Genomic DNA, 9,619 nt, shown 5'->3' with positions numbered 1-9,619 from the left:
AGCTTTCAGACACCAACATAAGAATATATATATATATATACTTGGGGTGGTGAGCAAGCTCCAAGGTGTTTAGTGCTGCCATAATGGTGTTTGCTAAACTCTATCATCACTGTGTCCCAGAACATGAGCATCAGCAAGAATGGAGACCTGCTTTGGCCCTGGGCTCAGGAATGAATTCAAGTATTTCCAAAGAATAACCACAACCTCTTCAGCAGAAGGTAAACAGAATTTGGTGATTATGGGTTGGAAGAACTGGTTCTCCATTCCTGAGAAGACTCGACCTCTAAAGGACAGGATTAATTTAGTTCTCAGTAGAGAACTCAAGGAATTTCCAAAAGAAGTTCATTTTCTTGCCAGAAGTGTGGACAATGCTCTAAAACTTGAGGAACCAGATTAACAAATAAAGTGGACATGGTTTGGATAGTGGAAGGCAGTTTACAAGGAAGCCATGAACAAGCCAGGTCACCACAGATTATTTGTGACAAGGATCATGCAGGAATTTGAAAGTGACACTTTTTTCCAGAAATTGATTTGAAGAAATAAAACTTCTCCCAGAATACCCGGGGGTTCCTTCTCATGTCCAAGAGGAGAAAGGAATTAAGTACAAATTTGAAGTATATGAAAAGAAGGATTAATGAGAAGGTGATTCATTTCAAGTTGTTTCTCATCCTGCCAAATATGTATTTAAGATTAGAAAAGAAAAAGAGACTTCTGTTGATTCTAGATCTATGCATAATTATTCCAAGCAATGTGTTTTTATTAGTTAGTCTTAATCTTAACTAGATTGGTTAAGATTACTCTTAACTCTGCTATGTATCAGATATCATTTATGCATTTTCATGGGCCAGGATTAGGTCCCCAGCATGTGCCTAGGGTAGGTAACGTACTACCCAGATATCACAGGGGAGAATCCCCTGAGAGCATGAGTTGAAACCCAGACCTATAGAGGTAGGAACTAGAAAAATTTGTGCAAATGTCAGAAAAGGATTATAAAAAGAAGAGTCAGAATGCAGATATGAAAAGAAAGTCAGATCAAAATAGGGAAGGGACCATGAATTATTCTATGCAAAGCACAATTCTGAAAACAGTTCTGTTAACTGAAGGAATCAGTAAGTTGAGAACTGTAGTATAACCCAATGGGATGGTAAAGAGGCAGATAGGAGACTACCTTTTCTTTTCTTTTATTTATTTATTTATTTATTTATTTATTTATTTATTTATTTATTTTTACAGTGACAGAGAGAGAGACAGATAGGGACAGACAGACAGGAACAGAGAGAGATGAGAAGCATCAATCATCAGTTTTTTGTTGCGACACCTTAGTTGTTCATTGATTGCTCTCTCATATGTGCCTTGACCGTAGGCCTTCAGCAGACCGAGTAACCCCTTCCTTGAAGTGAGCCTTGCTCAAACCAAATGAGCCCGCGTTCAAGCCAGCGACCTCAGGTCTCGAACCTGGGTCTGCCGCATCCCAGTCCAATGCTGTATCCACTGCGCCACCATCTGGTCAGGCAGGAGACTACCTTTTCGATGATGAAAAAAGGTGTAAGACCTTTAAAAACTCTGTTCTCATATTGAGTGAGATTCCATGGGATGTTGCAAGAATAAGCTGCTCTCAAAAAATAAAAGCATATGACTAAAATTAAAAATTCAAAGAGAACAGACACTGCTAGAAAACAAGATTAGTAAGTTAGAAAATAAACTTCATATAATTAAAAATGAAAAAAAAGGAATGTGTACATTTGGGATTTAAAAGAGTTTATTGCAAAGAAAACCTTTTACACATACCTGGCAATGGTTTCAGGGAAGAGCATGAGGCTTTGAGGGGCAGGAAAGTAGAGAAAGTCCAATGAAAGAGCCACAGGGAGAGGCAGGTCAGTGCTGAGGGAGATGGGAGCTGGAAGGAGATTCATGCCAGTGCTGAGAGCCAGGGCCAAGGACAGACTGTGACCCCCACAGCTCTGCCCACAAAGAGGAATAAAGTATGCTTCCATAGGGTCCTCGGTCATCATTCCTAATTGGTTGCCTTCACCTTGGGAGTCTTTAGTTCACAAAACACTTAGTTGCCAAAATATTATCAATTCAATCGCATGGATAATTTATCAGCAATGTAATTCACAATTAGTGTGGCTGTCAGTCACAGGCCACTGGGGGAATGCAATAGAACCAGAGACCTGCCCCTCCCTTGCAGCTCCAGCTTTCGCTCCAAGCTACATTTAGACAGCTAGTGACATGCTGCTTTCTGCAAGCACTGTACGTTCTGTCCTCAAATCCTCAGTTACAGCTACAATCACTTTGGTCTTGGCAGCCCTCCCCCACTCCTAGGAGTACTGGAGTCTTTTCTGCATAGATTGGGGAACTGTGAGAGGGATAAAGCAATTAAGATTAATGGTGGAATTTCATAAGTCAGACAGAAAGACAAATACCATATGGTTTCACTTATGTGTAAAATCTAAAGAACAAAATAAATGAACAAACAAAACAGAAACAGACTCATAGATGCAGAGCAGGTTAATGATTGCCAGGGGGAGGGCAGTTAGGGGTCAGGAGGAGGGCAGTGGAAAAGGTGACAGGATTAAGAAGCACAGGTTGGTAGTTATAGAGTAGTCACAAGGATGTAAAGTGCAGCACAGGGAATGTAGTCAATAATAGTGTAATAACTATGTATGGTCCCAGGCAGGCATTGGAAATATTGGGGAATCACTTTGTAAAGTATTAGTTTGTCTCACCACTATGTTGTATTCCTGAAACTAATATATTCCTGCAAGATGGGTTTGTTTTGGGTTCTAAATAATTTAAAGATTTGTGCTGAATAATTGGAAGGTAATCATTAGGCACCAGTGTATCTTTGGTCACATTTGTTATGTTTCTGCTAAATTACAGCATCCAATCAATTTAACTTCAAGACTAATGTTATTGTCCTTATGTTGCAATGAATAGATGAGATGACTTTGGGCAAGTCACTCCAGCTTGCGTGAATGCTCAGTTAGGCTGTCGCTGGTGCTAATAGTCTGGAAAGCCCTGTGTTATTCAATACCACTTGGCATTCAGACAGACCAGTTTTTGTGGCTTCAGAAATCAAAACCTCCAGATCAGGGGTCAGGAACCTTTTTGGCTGAGAGAGCCATGAACGCCACATATTTTAAAATGTAATTCCATGAGAGCCATCCAATGATCCATGTATGTTATGCATTATCCAATAAAAATTTGGTGTTGTCCCGGAGGACAGCTGTGATTGGCTCCAGCTACCCGCAACCCTGAACATGAGCTGTAGGAAATGAATGGATTGTAATACATGAGAATGTTTTATATTTTTAACGTTATTTTTTTTTTATTAAAGATTTGTCTGCGAGCCAGATGCAGCCATCAGAAGAGCCACATCTGGCTCATGAGCCATAGGTTCTCGACCCCTGCTCCAGATGAATGAGGGAAGGGCATTTATTATTGGGCTGTTTGGCACTTGCACACCCAGTGAATAGTGCTGGGAGCAGATTAGTAAGGAAGCGTTGCAAGGAGAGAGAGTCTTAGTAATTCAAGCCCTGAAGCATCCTCTTAGCTGAGGAGTGGCTCTGGATGAAACATTGAAATTACACACTCCATCCCAAATTGGATTTCATGCTGAGCCTCATTACTGGAGTAGAGGAAAGACAGCTGCAGCCATAGTTACCTGATCTCTTCAACATTCAGTACCAATTGGATCAAGGTTAAACTCTCCCAAATAGCCACACAGTTCACAGTGCATTTGACTGGAAGTACTAATGGGAAACTTGAGTGGGGGATACTTCTAGTTGTAGAGGTGGTAGATGGGAGCCCAAACTCTTCACTGACTATATATTTGACCTTAAGCAAATACTCATTGCTCAAGTCCTGCCCACTCTAATATTTTATAATCTATTATTTGTTTCTAATGAAAATCAGGTCAAAATTAACACTTAGGAGAGAGCCCTCAAAATAGTAAAGGTAAATCTAGTAGTGGTTGCAGACCTTGGATGTACACTGGAATCACCTGTGAAACTTTAACAATGTTGGGACCCACCAGGACATCCTAATTTAATTGGTCTGAGGGTATTCTGGGCTTTAATAGTAAAAGCTCCCAAAGAATGCTAACGCACATCTTAGGCTAAGAACGCCTGCTTCAGGGAGAAAATTATATGGGGAGTGAGGCACACTGTTAGCTACACAAAAGTCATTCACAACCCAATTTTCTCTTGTCTTCTCACAAAAAGCCTAGAAGACTAAAACACTTTTCTCCACAACCTCTCTTGCAGCTAAGAGGCCCATGAGACCCAGTTCTGACCAATAAGATGTAGGTAGAGATTCCAAGAAATTTTTTCAAAGGGGCCTAATGAGTAGCATGCCTTCCAGCCGCTTGCCCTTTGCTTTCTTTTTTTTTCTTCCTGCTGCCTATCCTAGAACTTTTTGATACATGAAACAAATAATTCCCTTATTTTATCTGCTGCCAGTCACATTTCCTCTTATATACTATCCTTACATGATACAGAATATGAAAGGTATTAATAAGAAGTTCTTTACCATTTCAAGGTCTCTTCAGTCTTATGGCAGAGACCAAGAGTGATAGATAATGTTTCTAGTTTAAATATGGCCATTATAGCCCTGGCTGGATTGCTCAGTTGGTTAGAGCATTATCCCTATACACCAAAGTTATGAGTTTGATCTTTGGTCAGGGCACATACAAGAATCAACCAGTGAATTCATAAACAAATGGAACAACAAACTGATTTCTCTCTTTTTCTCCCCCACCACCACTTCCTCTCTCTCTAAAATCAATCAATACAAAATGTTTAAAAATGGCCATTAAACCTAAAACACTTTTAGTCTTAAACCAGGAGAAGCCATGCTTTTATTGCTATAAGAGGCCCTCCAAAGGACCTATGCTTTGATACAACCATCTGGAGCCTAGCTACTTGGTTAAGGTTATGGCTTTTGGAAAACTGTACTAATACTTAACTATCATCCTGACCTCTACCAGCCCCACCAAAGCTGGCTAAGTAAAACTCAGTCCATTCAACACAATGACATCAATAGAAATATCCTAAAATATGGGGGTAGAAATGTAGGAGGTTAGAAAGAATCTATGAGGGAATGGGGTATGAACATTTTCCCTTGTTTAGATCCCATAAAATTCTTCAGAAATACCTCCTGGCACACTACTGTAATCTCACATCCAGCAGGGAAGCAGAACCACCTCCAAAGAGAGGCTAAGTAGGAATTATGCACCATCTTCTTAGAACCAAAAATAGGGAGAAGCCTGAATACCACCTGGTCCTAGGGGACCATGATTCTTGGCTTCAACTATAACCCATAGAGAAGACTAAGAGGCTCACAACTCGCGTACAGAACTGAGGAAAAATATTGACCAATACTGTTCAGGAGAGCACCATACCCATCCCATGCTAATCTGGTGCCCACCACTGTTTTCATCAGCTTTTCACCTTCATTTATCCTCACAGTCAGAGCTTCTATAGCTTACTCTTTTTCTTCAAAGTGATCCCAGGAGAAAAATCCAAATAGCTTCTAATTTACAAGACAAGTTTCCATTATTTGACCATGTCTCTTCTTCTGTCAAAGTGATCAGCACTCATAGCACTGGAAACTTGGAGTTCCTCAGAAATAGAGTCTTGAGGTGAATGTCTTTGCAAAGTGCTGACTTTAACATTACAGAATTTTACCCACATGAGAAGACTGCTATTCACTAAGAAATTAAGATTAATGAGCTTTCATGTTTTTATGATGGGAAAAGGGATAGATAATTTTGCAATCCATATTCAGCTTTCTCCTATTAAGTATGAAATCATATGTCAGAGCATTTGGATGGTCTCAAAGCAGTGGCTTCCCAGAGTATGAGGCTCAATGGCTTTTTAAAGTACACATTTATTTTTAAAGAAAAAATAAAAAGAAGGGTGTTATGTTGAGAAATTTTGCCTAGAGGGACCTGACATCATGGGAAATATGCTAGCTTGTTTGGTAGAGGAAATTCAGTTCTTTTGCTCAGAGTAGTAGGAGAAAATTCTAAGGAAATTAAATGTATAAAAAGAAAAAGAAAATAAGAGAAGGCCAAAGTAAAAAGAAAACAATAAAGGATGCTGAGACCTCAAATATATATGCCCTTGGGTCACAGCTTCTCTACCACTGGGCATCTAACTGCCCCACCCTAGTATACATTCATCTTTTTTCACCTTTTACCCCCCACCACCACCCATGATTTGCATCAGGTTGTGGTTAGAATCCTAACCAACCTTGTCCCATGGTCTTCAACTAGGATCACAGTGAAAGACACATCAAGAACCCCATTCTCTCTTCCTATGTTTGGAGTACCTCCAAGTTAGTCCAACTTTCCATTCATGCCACTGATGTTAGATGTCTGGATAATAAAATGTAAAAGAAAAAGAAAGTGATTCTGTAATCAAGCATCCTAAATAGCTTGTTATCTTCACCAAGATCTGAAATTATGGGCTGTCCTGTTTGTGAGCTCATTAATCTCTTTTCTCCAACGGGAGCTACAATTAGAAAAACTACTCAACAGAGGTCCATAACAGCTGTCCTAACGCAGCACCACCGGGCCACAGGCACACTTGCCAAATGAAATGGGATTGCATACTTGGGGGCGGGTGGGGGGGCACAGGGAGTGTGAGCTAATCCAAGTACAAGGCTTAGTTAGGATTTATTGATGTGTTGTTAAATGTGTTGCAGATTTTCCTAGGATGGAGGTTGTTTATTTATTGATTTTTTTAAAGCTTTTAATATTGTGGTTTGTTTATCATGGGGGGTTGAGCTGTTGCAAGTTGACCTCAAAATATATGTAATTAACTGCTTTTAGTTCTCTCTGTTTAATTGATGTTGAATCCAAGACAAAAAAAGTATGTGTTGAGGGTGTGATTTTCTAGTTAGTTGAATGTTGTTTTTGGTGTTTAGAGCCTTCCAGTTATTAAACAATAAACAATAACTTTCCAAATGTTAGTTTTGCTCTGATTATTAACTTAATAATGATTACTTTGCCATTATGCCTAATCAAACAGCTATGTGGAAACTCATTTTAATCATATTTTTCCTGCTTAGAAATTAGCAGATGAAGGATAATTACTACCAAATAGTTCCAGAGTTCTAATTGTCTGCTTCCTGTCTAACATTATCAAAAATAAAAAATAAAAACTTAAAACTGAAAGAAAATCTAAAACTTTTATTTTTCTTCATAAATGAAGTATGAACTCTTGGCCTTTTTTCCCATCTACAGGCTGACAACAAATTGATCATTTCTACACCCTGAAACCAACCATTTACTAAATCAAGGTTATTTAATTAGCTAAAATAATTTAATTTAATTTAATTAAGGTTCTCTTAAAGCACACAACATAAGCAGCCACAGAGTCGTGAATGATGGAAAAATTATTAAATTCCCTCTCCAGAATTGAACTTTACTTTTCCTTTCCACATATTTCACAGAAGCATCAGAATGTTCAGAGATGCCAGTGCTAGAATAACTCCAAGAGCTTCTTGTGGACTTGGGGGTGCACATGTGCATGTTAGTTTTTCTGGGGAGAGGAGTCCTAGCATCCAGAGAGTCCCAAGGGGACCATGGCTTCAGAGAAGTGAAGATCCACAGACCAAACCCAGCTTTCTCATTTCATAGAAACAGGAACCAAGAGGGTCTTAGTTAGTGGGGGCAGAGGGAGGGTTGAGAAGCAAGGTGCTCAGACTTCCTAGCACCTCGTACTCTCTCAGGAAAGCTGCCATTGTCCCTAATTTGGTATCACTGTTAGCACACCCTCTGAGGTCTGGGTACCTCCACATGGCACTGCGCAGGACATGACTCACCCTTTGTCCAGCATGTCTGTGTTGTACATGCCACCCTCCTGTTAGTCGCTTAGTAGCCATCTCAGTTATCAGATCAACTGTCGTAGTACTGAAGTGCCATGTCCAAGTCACCCTTATTTTACTCAATAATGACCCTAAAGTGCAAGTGTGATGATGTTGGCAATCCTGTTATGCCAAAGAAAAGCTGTGAAGTGCTTCCGTTAAGTGAAAAAATAAATGTTCTCAACAAGGAAAGAAAAAAATTGTGCACTGAGGTTGCTAGGATCAAATCTTTTATGCATGAAATGAGAAGTCTATGCTAGTTTGCTGAAACAGAGAGACCACATTCATATAACTTTTTTTATAGTATCTTGTTATAGTTGTTCTATTTTTATTAGTAGTTATTATTGTTAACTTTTTTTTTTTTTACAGACACAGCAAGAGTCAGAGGGAGGGATAGATAGGGACAGACAGGAATGGAGAGAGATGAGAAGCATTAATCATCAGTTTTTCATTGCGACTTCTTAGTTGTTCATTGCTTTCTCATATGTGCCTCGACTGTGGGCCTTCAGCAGACCAAGTAACCCCTTGCTCAAGCCAGCGACCTTGGGTCCAAGCTGGTGAGCTTTGCTCAAACCAGATGAGCCCACACTCAAGCTGGCGACCTCAGTGTCCCGAACCTGGGTCCTCTGCTTCCTAGTCCGATGCTCTATCCACTGCGCCACTGCCTGGTCAGGCATTGTTAACCTTTTATAGCAGTGGTCCCCAACCCCCAGGCCACAGACTGGTACCAGTCCGTGGGCCATTTGGTACTGGTCCACAGAGAAAGAATAAATAACTTACATTATTTTCATTTTATTTATATTTAAGTCTGAACAATGTTTTATTTTTTAAAAATGACCAGATTCCCTCTGTTACATTTGTCTAAGACTCACTCTTGATGCTTATCTCAAAAGTTTGACAATTATATTTAAAAATACCAGTTTTAAAATTATGCCGGTTGCATAATTTTATTTTGTGCATTTATCCATCCCACACTAAAGGCCGGTCTATGAAAATATTTTCTGACATTAAACCGGTCCATGGCCCAAAAAAAGGTTGGGGACCACTATTTTATAGTACCTAATTTATATAAAATTTATCATGAGTATGTATGTACAAGCAAAATCATATATATAGGATTCAGTACTATCTGTAGTTTCAGGCATCCACTGGGGGTCTTAAAACATATCCCCATAGATAAAAGTGAGCTACTGCATTCCATTCTCTGAAGTTCTTTTGAGCATTTAATATCTAAATGCAAATTCCAATAATATCTAAAATTATATATAGACTTACTGTAACTACAAACGCAAGATGCAGTAAACATGCTCAGAAGAGCTTGCAAAATATTACTTCTTTTTTTTTTAATTAAATTTTATTTATTTATTTTTAATGGGGTGACATCAGTAAATCAGGATACATATATTCAAAGATAACATGTCCAGGTTATCTTGTCATTCAATTATGTAGCATACCCATCACCCAAAGTCAGATTGTCCTCTGTCACCTTCTATCTAGTTCTCTTTGTGCCCCGCCCCCTCCCCCTTCCCTCTCCCTCTCCCCCCTCCCCCGTAACCACCACACTCTTATCAATGTCTCTTGGTCTCACTTTTATGTCCCATCGACGTATGGAATAATGCAGCTCCTGGTTTTTTCTGATTTACTTATTTCACTCCGTATAATGTTATCAAGATCCCACCATTTTGCTGTAAATGATCCGATGTCATCATTTTTATGGCTGAGTAGTATTCCATAGTGTATATGT

The 9,619-nt window shown here is 39.3% G+C and overlaps 1 pseudogene; it reads left to right on the top strand.

The window, feature by feature from the left end:
* The first annotated feature begins 238 nt into the window (after window positions 1-238).
* Window positions 239-635, top strand: LOC136379903 (dihydrofolate reductase pseudogene; annotated as a pseudogene).
* Window positions 636-9,619: the final 8,984 nt, after the last annotated feature.

This window comes from Saccopteryx leptura, chromosome 8 (assembly GCF_036850995.1).
Source record: "Saccopteryx leptura isolate mSacLep1 chromosome 8, mSacLep1_pri_phased_curated, whole genome shotgun sequence".
NCBI classification, from domain to species: Eukaryota; Metazoa; Chordata; class Mammalia; order Chiroptera; family Emballonuridae; genus Saccopteryx; species Saccopteryx leptura.
This window is presented reverse-complemented; position numbering and strand designations above follow the sequence as displayed.